The 22415-nt window shown below is 39.9% G+C and overlaps 1 long non-coding RNA gene across 1 annotated transcript in view; it reads left to right on the forward strand.

Annotated features, from left to right (window-relative positions):
- Window positions 1–22015, forward strand: part of LOC137219015 (uncharacterized) — a 57348-nt gene extending 35333 nt beyond the window's left edge. The window contains exon 3 of the long non-coding RNA XR_010940954.1: window positions 21688–22015. This is a non-coding gene — a long non-coding RNA (uncharacterized lncRNA). The remainder of the gene's footprint in view (window positions 1–21687) is intronic.
- The last annotated feature ends 400 nt before the right edge of the window (window positions 22016–22415 follow it).

Below are 22415 nucleotides of genomic sequence, written 5' to 3' on the forward strand. Positions count from 1 at the left end.
CAGTGATTCAACCAAAGGTTTCTTACAGTTTAGAAAAAAAAAAAAAGGCTCTCCTCATCTTTATTCAGAATAGTCTGGAAGAAGTGTGTAATCAAAACCTTCTGAAGAAGTGAACTCTTTATGACAGCAAGCTCCATGAGGACAGGCACCCGCATGGTACTTCCTAACTTCTCTCAGAGCAACATGCATGATATTTTGTGCAAAATTAATGTTCATTGAATGTGTGATTAAATCTACTGATTTATATTTCTTAGAGAAATACTTCTCAGGTATTCCAGAGCGTTCTGATGATTTTGAAAAAGATGGATTGTTTCACGCAATCTTTAGGCTGATCGACTTGTAGTTGACTTCTCATAACAGTAGGACTTTCCTAGTGTCAGTAGAATGCAGCTAGCTAACAGACTGTTTGCTTTGGTTTCTGACCCTATCCTAACTAAATTTAATATAAGGTCTGAGAAGCAGGGGAGGCAAGAATAGATTTAAAAAAATTTTTTTTAACATAAAATGCATTATTATTTCTAAAAGTAAAATTATATCTAACATGGTAATTAAAGCAAATTTTTACAGACTTATTAGAGTCATTGTATAATATCTTTAATCACACTAATAAGCAGTAAGTTGAAATGTTCAGAAGAGAAATAGTAATAACAGCTAATACTTATTGACTATTTAGATGAGCCATATCTTAGCCACTGGAAATATTACCTTTTAAAACTTGTTCACATTTTCCATTTTTTATTCAACAGTTTGCTTTCTCATAAAGTGACCAACTATGTTTTAGGCCCAGCTTAATCTCTTTCAGTCCTAGGTATGTGGGCCTATGCTAATTTTCATAGTCATATTAGCATCTACCTTATGTTTCTAAGCCACATTCAGTTCTCCATTCCAGAACCTCTTCAGTCATTGGACTCTGAGGAATCTGAAGAGCTCATCAAGACACTTCATTTTGTTAAATGTTCCCAGTGAGCCTTCATGTGCTCTGTGGAATTCCATTAATTTGGAACTCAATGTCATGCCATTCAAACAGGGCCAGCTCAGAGGGCAGTCAGAGGAATTCACAGAAAGAAAGAAGCTAGAACACCCAAACACAGAGGAACATAGAGGGGTAACTAAACCAGTATTGTTAATTTACCAGAGAGGATGGACTTAAAGGGATATTTAAACCATTTTAAACCTCTTTGTATGAAAAAGCTGATAGACAAATTTATTGGATTTGGGGAAGAAATATGGTTCCTGCATCATGACTGCACAGTGACAAAGTGGTGAGCAGATAAGCAAGAGAGCAAAAGAATGCTCTTTCTTCATACTATCTAGGGCTGGTGCACAGTGAGCTTCCAGTAACTTTTGTTGAGTGAATGAAAGCAATTTCTATGAAGGGAGACGTTTTAGGACACTAGACCAAAATACCATAAACACGATTATCTCAGAAGACCATTAACTCTGGATTTACTTGTGCAAATGAGAAGTGAGAGGTCAAAGGGGATAAGTGATAACCGAATGTTTGCTCTGTCTGGATTCAGTGTGTACACCCACTAGCATACTTTACAACATGAAGGAGGCTGGTATAAATAGGTGCCTGTAGAGCCAATTAGGCTTTTGTTTGATCCTTAAAACTGTTTTGTTTGTCCTATACCCAGTAATACCACTATATGGGAACAGTCACGTGGCATAATCTTAGACAAGTCACTTGACTTGGATTTTTCACCTGGAAAGAAATGGGGTTGTAACAGGTGAGCCTTGAAATCTTTTTGAGCTATAATCTTGGATTTTCTCCTTTCTTTCCCCTTTTCTGTTGCTTGCAACCCACCTCCACTAACTGGGTTTTGTGTATATTGGTGTATACAGAGCTTCTGATTTTTTTTTTTTTTTGCGGTACGCGGGCCTCTCACCGCTGTGGCCTCTCTTCTTGCGGAGCACAGGCTCCGGACGCGCAGGCTCAGCGGCCATGGCTCACAGGCCCAGCCGCTCCGCGGCATGTGGGATCTTCCCGGACCGGGGCACGAACCCGCGTCCCCTGCATCGGCAGGCGGACTCTCAACCACTGTGCCATCAGGGAAGCCCCCGAGTTTCTGATTTTAAAATGATCTGCAAATGGAAGGAGTAGAGAAAGAAAATGAGAGATCGATTTGGGTTAGGTGGTGAAGTATAAAGGGGCAGTTGAAGGAAGACTGATTCCCTGTTCCCTTATTTTAAGGAGTTTAATAAAGTGGAGAATAGATTTCCCAACAAGAAAGACAGAGCAATGGTTTCCTTTCTGCCTCCAGGATCTTACATAATGTTTCTGGAAAGGCCTGTGTGCCTCTCATCTCTGGCAGCCCTTGAGCGGGAGGGCATTCCCCAGCTGGTTCCTGTTCCCCACCTGGACTCACACACTTGACAAAGGGGCCGCCCACTGCTCTCTTCTAGGAGGCCTGGGACAAATTTTTTAAGGTGGGATGATCTTTGAGAAAGGGAACAGTAGGCTGCTGTAACCCCTCAGCTAACATTTGCCTCTATTTATTTATTCCTCTAGGTTAAACAAAGATTTGCTTTTCCTTATTTTACGAATTACGCTATTGGTTCCGAGTTAGTATGACAGGGAGGAGGGGTTATTGAGTATATTGGCTTGAATTCTCACTTTTTGAAAGCAATCTATCCTGTAATTATTTCATATATCAGTGAGTTTTTTGCATCATTATTTCCAGTGAACACTGGAATGTGTATGGAAAAATTAGTGTACATCTGAAAACTAATTCTTTAAAAATTATGACTAGCACCTTACTGTACTTTAGGAGCTTCATGGATTTTAAAAAGTGGATTTTTAAAAATTAGATTAAAAATGTAAATTAGCTATAACCTCCAGTAAATTAGGAAACCCATGCCTCTGATAATACTGTTTACTTGGGACTAAAATAAAGCCTAGTATACCTATCTACTTCTTGGGTCATAAGACATCCAGTCACAGTCGAATACCAATTGGGGACACCATTAGAACTCTACTAAAGAATCAAAAACTATAACTGGGGATCCAATAAAAATGCACAGGTGATCTCAGTAAAAGAAGTCTTGGCATGTGGAAGATGGTCAATAAATATTTACTGACAGAATAAAACTGAAGAAACTGATAACTGCGTGCTGGGGATAAGGTTTGTGATGCTAACTCTGTAAAGCACAGCAAAAAGTAGACAAATACTTGTTTAGGAAACCACAGTGTAGAGAACATGTGGACTTGAACTAAGTGTCATAGATTAGCTCAGCCTCTGCTACAGACGTGTGTCTGTAGACAAGTTATTTCACCTCCGTGGGTTTCATTTTCCTCTCTGTAAAAGGAAGAGGTTGTCTGGTTTTCAACCTGTGGTTTTCTTTTTTCAAATTACGTCTTCTGAAGAATTCTAATATACACAGTAGGTAAAAGCAGACTGTCCTGGGTTGAATCAGGGGAGTCAGCCTGGAGCCCTGCCTGCTCTGCCCCCCATCCCACCAAGACCCCCACCACACACAGTTTGAAAGCGATTGGGCTTAAAGACCTGTCCTCTCCAGCTGGGACATTTGTGTGTTAATAATCAGGGTTACAAATAACGTCTGGAGGCCAGTGGAGGGTATTTGAGGGCATATTTTGAGAAGTACTTCTTTAGCGTGTCGTCTTCGACCCTCAAACTTATCCTGGCCCCGGTGTCTGTAACTCCCTTGGTGGCCTCAGTCTACGTTGTCTCCTACACCTGAACCCTGGGAGTGAAGCAAGCCCCCCCCTCACTGCCCATATCCAATGTCACTAATTGCTCTCTGTTGGTGCCTCTGACTATTTCTGACCCTTTCTTCTTCAACCCCATTTCCACCACCAGGATCCAGGTCCTTATCCTCTTTCTCTTGGACAATCACAACAAATCCCTGACCAGTCTCATTCTTCCCCAGCTGTGTCAGTCCTTAAATAAGTCTTTTCATTGTTCCCCGTGGCCTATAGGACCATTCCAGTCTCCTTAGGAGGGCAGACAAGGCTCTCCATGGCTGTCCTTACCCTCCTCTCCAGCCTCTACCATTCTACCATGTCATTCACCACCTTGTACTTTATGCTCTGGCAGTATCAAGCTGCCTGTAGTTCTTTGAATACACCTCGGAGTTTTACACTTTCACCCTTGGGTCAGTGCTTCTCCTCCAACATTGCCCTCTAACCCTCTTTTCTGTAGCTAATTTCTAATATTTCTGTAAGATTTCATGCAAGGGTCACTCCTATAGAAAGCCAGCTAAGTGCCCCACTGTGTCTTTTAGGACTCTGCACGCTGCTACCACAATCTGTTAAAATTATCTAGGCAGATCTGTCTCCGTCACTAGATTGTAACTCATTGGAGACCAAGTATTATTTCTTCTTATACCTCTTATTCCCCAGTGTCAAATACAGTGCTTGGAGTCCATTAGGTAGTCATTAAGTGACCTACATGGGATGATCTACGGTCTTAACACATTAGCTCACTCATTCAGTTTCACCTGAGATCACCCAAGAGATCCAAGTGACCTCGGGGACAAGTGACAGGCTACTGTGAAGCACAATACTTTCAATATTTAAAAACCACTTTTCATATAAATTCATATTTATCTATTCCAGTATTTATCATAGAGCTATTTTAAGCTTTAATAATACCATTTGCTTTTCCTTTTAATAAACGGCATCATTTAAGAAAAGTCAAAATACACAAGTGACAGATGTTGACTAAATTTACTCAAGTAAACTTTTGGGTCTTTTGAGTTAATTTCCAATTGTTCCTTTGTCCTAACATGAGCCTCATGCAGGGTGAATGCTCACCAGGTCCCCCAGCCCTGGCACACTTGAGAATCTCAGCCAGGAATACAAACTTCTTCAGGATATCATTCTCCCTCTGCTTGCCTAGCACCAGGGCCACCTGGAGCCGTTACGGCATCTTTGTGTGAATTAGGAAAAAGCAACCTCTCTGCAGTGATGCAGCCCCAAAGGCACAGGGCTTTAGCAACAGAGCCATGCCTTTGCGCTAAGAAAAGGTGACTGTGTTCTAGGCAGAGGGCCCCATAGGAAGGGGAGCCGGATTTGGGCCCCTCTATCAGGTACCTTTGTGAAGCAAAGACTTACCCTGCCTATGCAAGGAGCCACCTGGCTCCCCTTGGCCCCCAAGTGATAATCTGTGGCTGCCAACTAAGCAGGAAAAGGAATATCACGGTCTCTCTGAAGGGCATTTTCTGGGCTCTCTTGTTAAGTCCAGCTTGCATTTTGATGGGGCCAGACAGTGGCTTTATGAGCTCCTACCAAGAGAACTCCTTCCTTTGCACACAATTGTCACTTTGTATAGCTCATTTTGCTAAGTGACAAGGCTGAATCTGTCACAACAGGAGCCAAACAAAATGGTGATCGCCGGCTTGCGTGTGTGGAGCCTCCTCGTTTCACGCACGCACTGTGTGGTAAGCATTCTTCACGAGCAGTTAATTATTGGTCTTCTTGCATAAAATGAATGTGACATTTGAGACAGATGTTTATTGTTTGTGACATATATATATTTTTCAAAACTCCAGCTACTGAAATTGGCCTAAATTACCATCATAAAACACAGCATTTGTACATTCAGGGTCTTTTCTGATCTCTGACCCGTGGGAACAGCATGCAGATGTGGTAATATACACATGGATATACTTTTCTTTTTATTGACAGAATGGATGGAGTTTCTTTAACAACTGTGCTCAGGCTGAAACAACTGCTGAGTTCCACCAGGGGCTGCTGTTGAACTTCTAAAAAAACCCCATATTTTGGAGGAGAAGGGGGGTGGTAGTGGATGGGGAGGGAGGGATAGGAATGGGGGAAGAGGAATAGGAAAAAAAAAAAAAAAAAGTCTTGGAAGAAAACCTGACATTTCTGTCTGAGGTGGAGCATGCTTTGCTGGTGCCACACATGGAATGTTTCGGAAGTGTCAGTAATAAATACTTCTCTCAGAAATCTTCATATTCTAAATCTCTGCATATCATACCCCAAGGAGAGTCATACAAAGACATAGCTGTCAGGGTCTAATTTTGGATCTGAAAACTATGGCGGTTGTCAGGCATCTTTTCCCATGAGTGATATTTATCTTCTCTCACAAACAAACTGAGTGCAGCGTTTTTAATTAATTTCCAGTGTGTCCCGTGATAATTTCCCCCCCTACTATATTAATATGATGATTTAAACCTTCATTCAGAGGCAGACTTTCAGTTGAAAATCACTAAAGGTTTAGTGTTATCAATAAGCTACATGTACATTGGTTTGTAGGGAATCAATAAAGTTGCCCTTTCCCTCATTTTTATTTTTAGAGGCATCAGTGGGATTTTATCTCTTTTAAGTATATTAAGGAAATCACGAGTGAGCTGATTTTGTAATTTTTCTTCTTTTGATTGGAGGCAGTACTTAGGCTGTTTCTCTTATTGCGTGTGGAAGACTTACTTTAAGAAAACTTCTCAATTTGATGATGAGGAGTGAATTTTCTTCTTTAAAGTATTCCCATCAGAGAAACTTAATTTCTTTTTTATATAAAGGAACCAGAAATAGACCATTGAAAGGGGCATATCCCTGAAATATACAAATCAGATGGGGACAGCAAGTGAATAAATCTCTTCTTTCCTTGTCCAATATCCCTCTTAATAGAAAATGTGGAATAAAAAGCATGCCATCATAAAAATTCTAAGGATAGGAGTAAGATGAAGTTATGATGCATGTTTCTTAAATAGCATATTTTTTAAACAAATGGAAATGAAAGTTATGTCTTCCATAATAAGAAGTCATGTTGGGAAGAATTTTATTTATTTTTGGCGATGCCTATATCTTTATTCAATATTATTATACTCTTAGATTAAAGGTTGCCTCAAATTTCATAACAATTTTTTTCTCAATTCACCTTTAAGATATTTGATTACTGGGGTGATAGGGCAGTTCTTGAAGAAATATTTATCTTTCTCTGGAAAGGACATTCAAACACCATTGGAAAATCATGGCAATAAAAGGTAAATTCCTACAGTATTATATAAGACTTTTAATTATTGGCAATCAGAATATTAAATCCTTGGAAATGCATGAAACTCCTTATAGGACTGGAGCTTACATTTGTGACTTTTTTTTTTAATGTATTTGGATGTGTTTCTTGCCTTCTCTCTCCAAATCCCAGCATCCACTATATAAATGCTTTTCCTAGATCCATTAGGAACATTTAATAACCAAATATCTATGTAGTGAGAATGGAATTTTTAAGGTTCAATTGTTCTGTTAATAATCTGTATTTTTTTCCTGTCTTGCAAGTTGTCTTTAAGCACCACAAAAATCAACCTTTAAACACAGATTGATTCTGACAGCTTTTATTTTACTTGATTTCCAAGAATTGTTATAGAAATGCTTCTTAATTGAAATAGTTCTCCTTTTTGGCTTTTATTTTATTGTCCTTTACTACTTGACATCTTGTACATTAAATCAGAGGCTGTTTTAGAGACATGAAATGACAGCTTTTTCAGAGCCCGATTCTGGATCCTGATAGATCTGCACTTCTCAAAGCAGACAGGCTGCTCTCGACAGCCTCCGAGAAGATTCCTGCATGATGGGCACGTCACCTGGAAACACAACCATAAACTGCAGGTTAATCACTAAGGACCAACTTGTGTCAATTCCCCATTGCCCTGCTCCCCGTCTAAGAGGAATAAAGCCAAGAACTATTTTTTCTTTGCTATTTAATTTAACAGAATCTGGGCTCAACTTTAGTTTGATATTATATTTTCATCCAGGATGGAAAGGCTACTCACGTAATTTAGTAGTGTGTTGTAAAGAAAAATCAAAGTGTCCTCATGGAATATTTTCCCCCATCGTATCTCCTGTGACGAGAGAACACATAAAGTGAATGAGATGTGACACAGGCGTGCACGGAGAGCACATTTGTTACACTGAAATTCTGAGGAAAATGCTATTTGTGTTACTGTTGATGTTTTGGAGTTAGAAAAGGGTTATTTGGGAAAAGATATATATTCATATCAGTCAGTAGGAATGAAATGAGACAAGATGCAAAAATATGAGAGTGCAGGGAAGAGCCGTGCAACAGACCAGACCAGTCCTCTTCCGAGATAGAAAGCAAACATTTGATAATGGGAACGCTAACAAGATGAGTATTCTAGATTTGTTTTTTAGTTCTACCTAACTCTTTGTAACTTTACAATGTAAGAGTCAGAAATTGGAGCCAATTACCATAATATGTGGTGGTTTGGTGGGAGCATGTTCTACATCAGACAGTTAAAAGGTTTTATTGCTATTAGGAGCATGTTAATGCTCTTGATAATGTCTCTACTTGCATTGTAATGTCTCTTGTTGAAGTATGGAATTCTTTTATCTTCTTATTACATTATGCAAAAACTTGAATTGAAAAGATATTTGTAGGAACATTTAAAGTAGTGCATCAATCAGCTTCAAAGAAGAGCAAATGTTCTCGGAATAGCTTATAAAAGGATAACTGTCAATTTTATTTTGGATGAACAAAGGCGGCAACGTAAAAAGCACTTTATTGTAAAAGCATACTGTGCAATTCAATAAATATGCAATATAAATATAAGAGAGAAGAAAGTTCATAGTTATTAGATGACTTAAATGTAATTTAAGTAATACTTTTAAAATGCAACTAGCAGTGAAGTACTCTTTTTCTACTGGTTCCGAGTTCTAGCCTCTGAGGCCCCGTTAGGTGATAACTTAACTCTCTCTGATAACGTAAGAATTGGAATAGATTAGTCATGGTCCTGTTTTTAATATATCTTGGGAAGATACAGAAAAGAGCGTGTGTGGAAAGGGTTAGAAAAAATTTTAACAACTACTTAATGATGCAGGCTTTTCAAAATGATTTGTTCTTATCTGCATGGTGTTCAGTTGTTTCTCATTCTGTCTTTGCTGCTATAAGACAATTTTGCATTTGAACGTAATGCTATCGTGACTTGAAATAGCATTCCCAAGTGTTTTATGTTTGTTAGAAAAATCCTTTAGCAGACTAATTTCTGGACTTTCTAAATTAGGGGTGCTTTGTTACCTTTTATATAAGGGTGCTTACATCTTTTCTTATAATTAGAAATATTTTTCTTACTTTAGATAGATGGATTTTTAACTGTAAGCGCTAAACATATAACCTTGTTTTCAAACGTGTTTCTAAGGTAATAAACTTTAGCCTGATAAGTGCTGCAGAGATGACTCTTTTTGATAAGGTTTAAGAATCTTCAAAATGAACTATTCAAAAAAATAGATCCAGCATACAGAAAACATTACATAAGCTTTCAGAGTAGAAAAAAATCATCTACAGAGGGCTTCCCCGGTAGCACAGTGGTTGAGAGTCCGCCTGCCGATGCAGGGGACACGGGTTCGTGCCCCGGTCCGGGAGGATCCCACATGCCGCGGAGCGGCTGGGCCCGTGAGCCATGGCTGCTGAGCTTGCGCGTCTGGAGCCTGTGCTCCGCAACGGGAGAGGCCACAGTAGTGAGAGGCCCTAGTACCGCAAAAAAAAAAAAAAAAAAAAAAAATCATCTGAAGAACTCAGTTTTTCTATGATTTCTGTTTAGATACATACCTATACGCACCTAATTATGGACAGGCAGCTCCTTGCACGTGGAAGGCACTTGATAAATATTTGTTGATTAAGGTTAAAATTTAAAGAGAAAAAATTCCAGTCATTAAGTATGTCTTTTATTTTGTAACCTGACAAAGGGATGCTAATTCCTTGTTAAATATAGCAATATAAAATTTCTCCCAGACTCAGGCCTTTTCGAGATTCAGAAAACTTCATTTGAAGTCAAGTAACCAGGTGAATTCACTCCCCACACCATTGTAGCTTGTAAAATTATATTAATGCTTGTTATATTTCTAAGAAATAATCTTCTTTTTTTTTTTTTTTTTGCGGTACGCGGGCCTCTCACTGTTGTGGCCTCTCCCGTTGCGGAGCACAGGCTCCGGACGCGCAGGCCCAGCGGCCATGGCTCACGGGCCCAGCCGCTCCGCGGCACGTGGGATCCTCGCGGACTGGGGCAGGAACCCGCATCCCCTGCATCGGCAGGCGGACTCCCAACCACTGCGCCACCAGGGAAGCCCGATCTTCATTTATTTTAAAACTGCAAATATGGCACCTTGTAATAAGAAATCAGTTCATAACTTTATTTGTAACATCATTTTACTAGTGACTTATTTCTCATTGCTGTTGTACGTGACGCCTAATTAATTCAAATAATTTTCTCCTCCTTTCAGTGGGTTTCATCCAGACTCTTTGTAGAAAACTGTACTCAGTCTGCTGCTACTTTCTGATATGCCCCGTTTTCTCATGCTTCCATTCTCTTGGCCTGTTTGGGAACACTCTCATTTTGAAAGTACAAGGAAAATTATCTCATAAAATTATCTCATAAAAAATTATCTCATAAAAGGAGAATTATCTCATAAAGAAATTTAATAACAACAGAACTTCGGAGATTTCGAAAATGTAGAATTCTTAAGTTACTGAACTATGGGAAAAGCTGTAATTTATAACCAGCAAGTTAGTATGTTGTACACATCTGTGTACTGTTTCAGAAAATAAAGGTTGTTACCATAGCAACTCCACATAATATGGAACATACGTTATTTGTGAGATACCAGGCTTCGTGTTGCAAAAAAAAAGAAATCTCCCTCCTCATGGCTGCTCTCTGATGTTTCAGGGGTTTCTACCTTTTCTTTACCATTACAAGGGATTCTCTTCTTTCATGTCCTGTTATTTTAAATATTTTTGTTATTTTCAGTTTCCCATACTTTTAGAGTTTGTCAGCTAAATTGATAAGTTTGCAGAGTACTGCTATGATTTGGTGACCACCACTGAGATATTTTGTCATCTAGTCTTATTTTAATTTTAAAGAAATTCTGGTTAATTTTTTAGATATAGCAACAAGTGCATATTAAAGACACATGTAGCTACTGTGAATACAACAGGTAATGTAACATTTAGTTTGAGTTGACCCATTTAGGGTTTTATAATTTTGTATTGCAAAACCATTATGGTATTTAATCTCTTTTAAAAAAATAAAAATGTCACAAAATATGTACCTACTTATGGATGTCATATTTCATTTGAAAATTTGCATGTCATATTTAATTTCATTTGAAATAATTGTTTAGACAGTATTGATCATTTTATGATGAGAAAATTGAACTCCTTTATGAAGGAGAGGTTTCCAGTCTTTCTTGTTAAGTGGTAGTGTCGAAGAATAAGAGAGTTGCAAAAATTTCTGAAATCTCAATTATAGGTAGAATAGTGAATCAATAAAAGAAACAAGGTAATAATAAAAAATAGGGTACCCTTCAATATGGCTGGACAAGGGATCAGAATGTCCAACTAGTTAGAAATAAATGTCTAAAAACAGCTTAACACTTTCAAACAATCCAGAGATTTTTTTTATATGTAGAAGCATCTGACATGATTGAATTTCTTGTGCGTGGTGACTTTTTAGTCTAGCTTTAATATATAATCGCGATCACTGACATATTTTATCAGGTTAGAGGTTTCCTGGGGAGCAGCATCTGAGTTTCCCTTTGCAACAGACAGGATGCAGGGTACTAGCTCTCCTTAGCTACAACTACCTCTGTATCTTCAGAATAATGTGTCATAAAAATGTTCCATATCAATCCTAAAAGCAAAACACTTCTGGTGAAAAATAGCAGAATGAATAATGCCTTTCCTTTCTTCAAAAAAACCTTAATAGTTAAATCAATACAAATTTATTAAACATCTACCATGTGCCAGGCACAGTTTTGGGGATGTAAAGATGAATAAATACTTCCCTGTCTCCAGGGAATGCGCCAATCTGGTCAGAGAGAGAAGGGCACCACCGACCCAGTGCAGCATGTGCTGTGACCTAGTTCTCCGTGGGCCTCACCTGTCAACAACAACCAACAGCAGCAACAATAACAGCCAACATTTATTGAACACATTTTTTGACAGGTACCTCGGGTGCATTTTGTAATTTAATCCACACAATAGTGCTCTGAGGGTTTTACTCACAAGGAACTGAGGCTTAAAGAATTTGAGTAGTAACTTGCCTAAGGTTATACAGTTGAGTTGGGATCCTTGAACCTGTTATACCTGAGATAATACATCTTGACTACTTGTCCCCATCTGCACCGCTGCCATCCTCAGCCACGGCACCTTCCTCTCTCCCTGGGCTCTATGGCATCTGTCTAGTTGGTTTCCCTGCTGCCACGTCAACCCTATGGTCCATCTCCGCACAGCTCCCAGAGTGGAGAATATAAATCAGATCGCGTGTCTCCCTTGCTTGGACAATGGCTTTCCATTACACGTCGAATATAACCCAAGTTCTTTGCCATGGTTTGTAGTGTCCTACAGTTTGCTACCCCTCAGCACCCCTTAACTTTAGTTCCCACTGCTCTCTCTCAAGCTCATTGGCTAGGCTGTAGACCGGCAATCAGCACACTTTTTCTGGAAAGGACCAGATAGTAAATATTATAGGTTTTTCAGGCCATACAGTTTGTGTTGTAACTACTCAACTTTGCTATTACAGCACAAACGCAGCTGCAGATAATAGATGAACAAATGTTCCAATAAAACTTTATTTATATAAACAGGCAGCAGGCTGGATTTGGCCCACAGACCAGAGTTCGCTGACCCCCGTTTGGGACTTACTCTGCTACTTTTTCTTCCTCCAATATGCCAAGTCTCCAAACCTTAGGGTCCCACTCTCTGTCTCCATATCTCCCCTGAACTGCCATCAGCCCTCACTCTGAACGAGAGGTTTTACTTGACTGCCATATTTAAGGAGCTCCCTCTACCCCACCTGTACGCCAGATCATCTGTTTCACTGCCTTCGCAGCTCCCAAACAGGAAAGATCTCATTAACTTGATTTCTTACTTGTTTACTGTCTACATTCCCTCTATAAGGTAGACTGTGCGTGAGGAGGAATTTTTTGGCCTCGCTCACTGTGGTACTTCCACCAACGAGAGCAGAGCCTGAGGCACAAATAGATGCTCAGTAAATATCTTCAGTTGCATGGAGCAAAAGCCTGTCTGAAACCAAAGCTTGTGCTTTTCATGTTGTCTCAGTATTCCCCTTCTGAAAAAAAGTGGTCATGCCAATGACAATTTGCCTCATTACATTGGACTCCTAGAGGGTCTCTGCACCCTGGCAAAGCACCCCTCTGCCCCCATATTCCTGGTCAACCTCAGGGAATGTGTTCCACAGACATCAGCTCAAGGCGTCCACTGAATATGACTCCTCTTATGCTATCATCACTGCCTCTGCTGACACTGTTACCGTGTCCACTGGATGTCCTCACTTCAACCAGGCTCCTCTGTCACATCTACTGCATTGCTCTGCACCCTCCAGACACCTTGGATGTCTTGTAACACCACTTCTGGGTACCACAGAGACCACACGGCGACAGCCATTGCTCATGCCTGGCCCTGCTGCCATCTCTGCAGAGGATGGACCTCTCTGAGCGTTGCTGCCTCAGTCAAGCACCCAAGCCTTCTGCTGGGGCTACAGTTGCTTCTAGTCCCTCTAGATGCCACCACACTGCCTCTGGTCCATGGTGGAGTTGGGAAGAACACCCTCTTTTTGTTTTCTCTCAACTCAGAGGTTCTGAATTTGTGCTGCATGTGCCCCAAGGCCTTACAGCATTTTCAGTTTTTACTTAACTGCCATCTCGCTTCCTAAGTATAATAGCTGACGCTTGTTATATGATGCTTTATTGTGTGACACTTACTTGTATAATCCCTATGACACATGAGGTAGGAACTCTGTTATTATCATCTCCACCGAGGCTGGAGAGGTTAACTAACTCGTTCAAGGCAACTAGTAGGTGACAGAACTGTGATTTGAATCCAGGCACTGAATTTTAGAATTCATGCTCTTAATCATCAGTCTATAAACATCTGGACATGTGTCCATGGGGTTAGACTGGGGACAAATGCAAGAGACCAATACCACATGGTACTCCAAATCTCCCTTCCCCTGTCATCGGGGGGCTTGTTACCCAGTCAGCTACCCCCTCAGTGCCCTATGTGCAGAGATTCCTGGATGCACACCATTGGTTTTCTAGATCTGTGCATATATGTCTGACCTCAGACTCAGGGGAGAACTGCTTTCCCCAAGTAAGATGCTAAAGTAGATGCCCGAACAGTGTCTGTAACACAAAGGAGTCATGAATTCATCAGGGAAGGAGGTGAGATTTGAACTGGATTCTGAAAGATGAATGTGATTTTGCCATTCAGAGAATTTGGAAAAAAGGACATACCTAAACCAACGGGCCAGTACAGACTGGCCTGTAAGATGCAACAGGCTAAGTTGTGGGGAGAGGTAAGGCTGGGAAAGGAGAATGGGTTGGATCTTGAAGGGCCTTGATGCATGTTAAGGAATTTGGATGTTTTTTGTAGGCAAGGGTAGGGGTGAAAGTGTAGGGGAAACTAGCAGCAGCTTAAACATGTGAGTGCTAGACAGCAAAGAGCATTCTAATATTCCTGTCAAGTGGAGATTTGCAACCTGTGGTTCAAAGTCTACTTGATGTCTGCTTAGCCTCTGGGTATTTTGCTGACTAACTTCTTATAATATTGATGGGGACAGGACTCAGTCTTCATGGTTCTAATATGAACTAAATACCTATAATGCCCTATATTAAAATGTTTCATTTTCCTCATTCCTTTTTTTTTTTTTTGCGGTGCGCGGGCCTCTCACTGTCGTGGCCTCTCCCGTTGCGGAGCACAGGCTCCGGACGCGCGGGCTCAGCGGCCATGGCTCACGGGCCCAGCCGCTCCGCGGCATGTGGGATCTTCCCGGACCGGGGCATGAACCCGTGTCCCCTGCATCGGCAGGCGGACTCTCAACCACTGTGCCACCAGGGAAGCCCCTTCATTCCTTTTTTTGAAATTGAAGTATAGTTGATTTACAATATTAATTTCAGATATATAGCATAGTGATCCAGTATTTTTACAGATACTCTACTGAAAGTTCTTACAAGATAATGGCTATAATTCCCTCTGCTATACAATATATCTTTGTTGCATATCTATTTTATACATAGTAGTTTGTATCTCTTAATCCCATACACCTAATTTGCCCCTCCCCCTTCCGTAACGAGTAGCTTGTTTTATACATCTGTGAGCCTGTTTCTGTGTTGTATATACATTCATTTGTATTATTTTTTAGATTTCACATATAAGTGATATACAGTATTCGTTTTTCTCAGTCTGACATTTTACAATAAGCATAATATTTTCTAGGTCCATCCACATTGCTGCAAATGGCAGAATTTCATTCCTTCTTACAGCTGAGTAACATTCCATTTATATATATATATATTACACTTGGGTTGCTTCCATATCTTGGCTATTGTAAATAGTGCTGCTATGAACATTGGGATGCATGTATCTTTTCGAATTAGTGGGGTTTTTTGGGGATATATCCCTAGAAGTGGAATTGCTAGGTCATATGGAGTTCTATTTTTAGTGTTTTGGGGAACCTCCATACTGTTTTTCATAGTGGTTGCACCAATTTACATTCCCACCAACAGTACAGGAAGGGTCCATTTTCTCCGCATCCTCTTCAACATTTGTTATTTGCAGACTTTTGGTTGATAGCCACTCTGACAGGTGTGAGGAGGTATTTCATTGTTTTGGTTTGCATTTCTTTAGTCATTAACGATGTTGAGCATCTTTTCATGTGCTTCTTAGCCATCTGTATGTCTTCTTTGGAAAAACATCTGTTCAGGTCTTCTGCCCATTTTTTGATTGGGTTGTTTGGGTTTTTTTGATATTGGGTTGCATGAGCTGTTTATTTATAAGACCTTGTAGGTCATAGTGTTTTCTTTCATTCTGTAGGTTGCCTTTTTGTTTCGGTGATGGTTTCTTTTGCTGTGCAAAAGCTTTAAAGTTTAATTAAGTTCCATTTGTTTATTTTTATTTCTTTTGCCTTTGGAGACAGATCCAAAAAATATTGCTGCGATTTATGTCAAACAGTGTTCTGCTTATGTTCTCTTCTACTTTTATGGTTTCAGGTCTTACATCCACTCTGAGTTTATTTTGGTATATGGTGTGAGGGAATGTTCTAATCTCATTGTTGTATATGTAGCTGTCCAGTTTCCTCACTCCTTCTGATAAAGTTTTCTCTCTCTATGCCTGCTCCCACCCCTTGCCTCAGCAGTAGAGGTGATTCCTAAATATTTTGTTCTACCGGAGTGGCCTCAAGAAGTTCTGGAACTACTGCTCTAGAGGACCCCAACCATGTGGACGAAGTTACACCTAATTGTCTTGAATGCTTCATCCAGGTCAACCTGTCTTCTGGGGACCTATGTGGAGTCTCCCAGCCACCTTCCAGCTGTTATGGAAGGTTATGACAGCACTAACCCTCAGTCTAAGGAGCTGCCAGCCAAGCATGCTCATATCTAACGACTTTGGAGACTCTCCAGTTTCCATGCACACCTAATTAAGCAGTTATTTACATTTCATTTTACTTAACTCTCATGACTCCTTTCTAATTGGCAGACTGATGAAGTTCCTCTGTGACATCACAATGCTCCGACTGATGATGTATGTCTTCCCTTTGGGACTCAAACGCCTGTTTGAAATTAATGAGTCTCTTTCACCCAAACTACTTTTGAATTTTGTCAGCTCTGTCTGTGAGAAGTGTTTAGACTTACCTGGCTCTTGTCAGGACAGAGATCTTAGTTATTTGACAAATTTACATAAAACTGTAGAGGGAGAGTAACCCAATCAATCTGCTCTTTGTGACCCCCTCCCCACCACAAGGAGTAGGAGGTAGGAGGAGTAGGGAGTACTTTCCAAGGTCACAGAAGAGCAGGATATAACTTAATGAGTCTTTTGAAGAATTAAAAAGAAACTGTTAGTCTGAAGAAGCGCTCACCATCTTTATACCCTTTTCCATTTTCCCAGGGTCGATGCAGGCACATGAATTTTTTTATTCCCATGACTTCCCAAATTTTAAGAACAGTGGAATCCTTTTTATGTTTTTTTTAGGTGAAATCTTCAATGATTCCCATATATAAAACAGGTAACAGCAGAGCTGCTGTAGGTGAAGGGGGTGGAGGAGCCTGGAGAACTTTCCACATAATGTTCCTTCCCTTCCCCCTCAGCTCCTCACCCTGCACCCCAGCCCTGCAGGGCTCTGAGGAATTTAGTGTGAAAACCCCTGCTCCATCCCACTTATTCATTCTGACATTTGCTCTAAGAGGTATAGTTTACATGAAAAAGGGTATAAAGAAACATTTTTAAAGCATGATCTATTTTCTCTTAATAGTGAATTACACTAGACTTCCCTTGATTACTGTTCAAAATGGCATGACTTCTTCAGGATACTACAAAGAGCAACAAAACACAATGGTTCTTCCACCCCATTAGTTATTCTTAAGTTACATGTATTACTCTTCCTACCAAGAGGGGAAAATTGGTCCCTTTGCTTCAGCTCTGATTATCGCTCTACTTTCAATCTTGGTGGTGGGAGTGGGCACTGAATCATACAAACTATCTATCTTAGAACCACATACAAGTGAAAACCAACCTAGGGCTATTTTTTTAAGTCTGATTCTAGGCTTTTTGGGGAACTGGAAATATAAAACTTTGAAATCACACACATTTAAAACTCAAGAGAAACCAAAAAGGTGTATATAAAGACATTCAATAATGAAAAAACAGATTTCCATGCTGTTAATAGTTAGTTCAGTTGGTGAAAGAGAGAAGAGGAAGAAAGAAGGGCAGGGAAGGTGCAGGGGGAAGGGAGGGGAGAGCAAGAGATGTGGAGCGGCCAGAGCTGGGGAGGGAAGGGGGGCTCCGAGGCTCCAGTGTTTGCCTCCACCTCTGGGAGCTCCGTTCAGGGTCTCTTTCTGGGGCAGCCCTCACCTGCTGGTGAGCATCACTGCGTTCCTGCCCTGCTGTGGCCTGAGCCTCGAGGAGCAACCCGCACCATGTCCGCAGCTCGGCATAGGCTCTTCTTTATCCCGTCAGGTCTTGGCTTGTGGTGAGGTCCCTTCGGGAAAATTCCCACATTTTCCTGAGAGTGCCTGTTCTGAATTTACTCTCTGCATTCAAGGAAAGCCACTGTGCTGGGGTGTTTTTACTCTATTTGAGAAATGTCTTCCATAAATCAAGGAGAAGAGTAAAAATTAAAAATAATTCTCTCTTCCTTGGGGTTTTAATTTCCTTCCAAAAATTTTTTTGGGAAATTCTTTTTTTTTTTTCTTAAAAAAATTAAGAACTCAGTCCCTGATAGAAAGGTGATTTTTTTTTCCCAGATTTTTATTCATATGATGACAGGGGTCAGAAAGACAAACATTTGAGTAGAATTTCAATCAGCCAGGCATCTCAGCTATGAGTTCTGTGTACAGTCACTTAATCACTATAATAACCCTGTTGCATAATCTGAGGCTCAAAGACTTGGCTTATGTAACAAGTGGAGAGTCATACCTAGATCTGTCTCACTTCAAAGTTACAGGTCAGGTTACTTGTACCGACTTCAGAAATTACTAACCTTAAAGGTTGGATGATTAAAAAGCATTTTCCAGTGTTATTTCCTAATACTGGTTCCTACTACGTACCTTGGACACCTAGAATAAGTCATGAACCCCTGCTTTAGTACTTTTTTTTTTTGCGCTATGTGGGCCTCTCACTGTTGTGGCCTCTCCCACTGCGGAGCACAGGCTCCGGACGCGCAGGATCAGCGGCCATGGCTCACGGGCTCAGCTGCTCCACGGCATGTGGGATCATCCCGGACCGGGGCACGAACCCGTGTCCCCTGTATCGACAGGCGGACGCTCAACCACTGCGCCACCAGGGAAGCCCAAGTTCTTTTGAACCAGTTGTTCTCACTGCTTGCAATTCCCATCCTCCACAGAGTTGCTCATTAAGACCCTAAAAGCCCATTACAAATCCACCTGTTTGCTTATATAAGCCATGATAGGATTGGCCTTTCATCTTAAAGGTTTTTCCAGTTCAAAGGTTTAGTGGTTCTGTAACTGAAAACATGAGCCAAGGAGTGTTATTCTCTACTGCAAATGGTTAACAACTGTAGTCGCAAAGAGTAGAAAAACTTGTTTCTTAAGATTTTTACTTCAATACCTAAAATATGTTTAAACACCAATATAAGGAATGAGACAGATGATAATATATTATTTCATGTTTATTTTGATCTTTGTTTATATCATCCCTACCAGTTTTTTTTTTTTTTTTTTTTTTTTTTTTGCGGTACGCGGGCCTCTCACTGTTGTGGCCTCTCCCGTTGAGGAGCACAGGCTCCGGACGCGCAGGCCCAGCGGCCATGGCTCACGGGCCCAGCCGTTCCGCGGCATGTGGGATCTTCCCGGACCCGGGCACGAACCCGTGTCCCCTGCATCGGCAGGCGGACTCCCAACCACTGAGCCACCAGGGAAGCCCCCTACCAGTTTTTGAACCTCTTTAGTTACTATCCTGTTTAATTGGTAAGATATCTAAGGCATTAAAGTAATATTCCCATTTAAAATAACTTCATAATTGAAGGAACTAAATTATTCATGATTTCCAGTCACACTTATTCAGATCTACAGTGATCATATAATAGGAAACATTTGTATAGTACTTACTAAGTGTTAGACACCTGTCTAAATGTTTCACCTATATTAACTACAATGAGGTATTACCTCACACCAGTCAGAATGGCAATCATCAAAAAATCTACAAACAGTAAATGCTGGAGAGGGTGTGGAGAAAAGGGAACCCTCTTGCACTGTTGGTGGGAATGTAAATTGATACAGCCACTATGGAGAACAGTACGGAGGTTCCTCAAAAAACTAAAAATAGAGCTACCATATGACCCAGCAATCCCACTCCTGGGCATATATACCCAGAGAAAACCATAATTCAAAAAGATACATGCACCCCAGTGTTCATTGCAGCACTATTTACAACAGCCAGGACATAGAAGCAACCTAAATGTCCATCAACAGACGAATGGAAAAAGATGTGGTACATATATATACAATGGAATATTACTCAGCCATAAAAAGGAATCAAATAGTTCCATTTGCAGAGACATGGATAGACCTAGAGACTGTCATGCAGGGTGAAATAAGTCAGAAAGAGAAAACAAATATCATATAATAGTGCTTATATGTGGAATCTAGAAAAATGGTACAGATGAACTTATTTGCAAAGCAGAAATAGAGTCACAGATGTAGAGAACAAACTTATGGATACCAAGCGGGGAAGGGGGGTGGGATGAATTGGGAGATTGGGATTGACATATATACACTACTATGTATAAGGTAGATAACTAATGAGAACCTATTGTATAGCACAGGGAACTCTACTCAGTGCTCCGTGGTGACCTAAATGGGAAGGAAATCTAAAAAAGAGTTATACATATGTATATGTATAACTGATTCACTTTGCTGTACAGCAGAAACTAACACAACATTGTAGAGCAACTATAATCCTATAAACATTTAAAAAAAAAATCTCACACCGCTACTGTGAGGATATGTTAATATAGAGAAGTGATTTTTTTTAGGATACTGTTTCCTAAACTTTAGTCATTTCTGTACCTCTTTCATGACTTTGCTATGCCTGCATACCATCTGTGATATTTTTCCTCAATATAATTCTAAGTAATAAAATTGGTGAGAACGCAAGTTTGATGTAATATTCTATTTTTTAAAATAAATAGATAGCAATGAAAATATTTGGAATATGGCAACTAAAATTATCTCACCAGTGGTAAAAATGTTCCACCGTTTGGGAAATACCATTTATTCTAGGAAATGGTCTGCTTCTGGCTTATGACTCTGAATGTAAACTTAGGGTCTGATACAGTTATCCACAGTGCATCAAAGAGAAAAGAAATGAGCACGCTGGTGGGCCAGGAGGTTGACAGGTACCTATAGGCCCCAGGATAAAGCTTATTAAAATCTTGGAAGTTTTTCAATAAAAATAAAATGTATATGTATTTATCATATATATGTATTCAATTTATATCCCAGTTTTGAATGATGAAGTTATTGTAGGCTTGTTGCACAAAAGATGACTATCCACAGGGCCATCATTTAAGTAGTTTCCTTGTTAGTTTCAGCAAGTCATTCTAAGCAGCAGTGCATTTTCCTGAAGGTGGTGTGGTGCTGCTGTCATTGTCCTGTATTTTTATTCCATAAATAAACAGGGTTTCTGTGATTTAAAAAAATGATGCTACGTAATAACACTCTCAATCAGATGACCACCTTTGTGGTTTCTCAGGAAAAAGGTGAAATGAGGTTATATTATTACTTTATATTTTTCTGTTTCCCACAGAATTTCCTTTTCAGATTCCAGGGCAAATAGAACAAAGGATCAGTTTTTACAATTGAGTTTTTTCCCAAGAGTATGTTCTGATGTCTCATTATTTGGAGATAGCTGTGGAAAGAAGGATCAGGAAAATAGAAAGGCACAGTTAATTGTGTAATTCAAAATAATAGCAATTTTTTTCATTTATGTGTCTTTTTCGATCCATTTTTTTTTTCTGAGAAAGATTGAATGGAGTCATTTTCTCTTTTTTGTCTCTTTTTCAAAACTCATTGATGCCACACAATGCACGTTACATAATAATCACATTTATCATGACTTTGGGGAAGCAGGGTTTCAAGTAAACATGCTGTACAAAATATTTTATGAAAAGTTTGATTCTCGTGTTTGAGGATAATAAAAGGATTCCTTTGTTTCTTAGAAAAGAAATCCTGAAAACAAATGAACAAATGGACTTGGTGCATGGACACCTAGCCGAGCCTGTGTCTGAGAAGAATGACATGCCTTCAGCATGAAGTCGCTACAAGAAAAAGACATGTAATTAACGGGGGAAAAAAAATCAGAAGCTGGAGCCATTAAAGAGACTGTGATATGAGGAAAACATTATACAGGAGATGTGACCAAAGATCTCAGATCTGAGAGCTGAAAGGGAATGAAACTAGTTAAAATTCCACTGCTCATTCGCTCCATGGGAGAAATAACATTACTGTTGGATGTCACTTGCCACTTCATTTTTAGAAACAATTAAAAGATGCAAATATTTATGAATTGCTGTGTATGTTGTAATCCTATTCAAAACAAACAGTGCCTTGTACCTTAGATTCTCAATGCTGGTTAGTGTTGGGATTCAGGGGTTAAAGGAAACCATTCAAAATGAGTTCACTACTGATACTCAGACAAAGGGATGCAACTCCGAGAGCGTGTTCTGTTTCCCTGCAAGCTGTTGCCTATGCCAAATGAGTATTTTAAAAACCATTCAAATTAAGTTGAAAATTTGTAATTATATTTTCTCTTTTAATTGTAACTTATGCAAATGTTATATTCCAGCTGTACAAATAATTTTCGCTTCAGACTACAACATCCACATTAAATCTAGCACGTAATGCCCTGATACGAGATTCTTCCCAAGCTTGCAGATTTAGAAGGCTG

Source organism: Pseudorca crassidens, chromosome 2 (genome assembly GCF_039906515.1).
Source record: "Pseudorca crassidens isolate mPseCra1 chromosome 2, mPseCra1.hap1, whole genome shotgun sequence".
NCBI classification, from domain to species: domain Eukaryota; kingdom Metazoa; phylum Chordata; class Mammalia; order Artiodactyla; family Delphinidae; genus Pseudorca; species Pseudorca crassidens.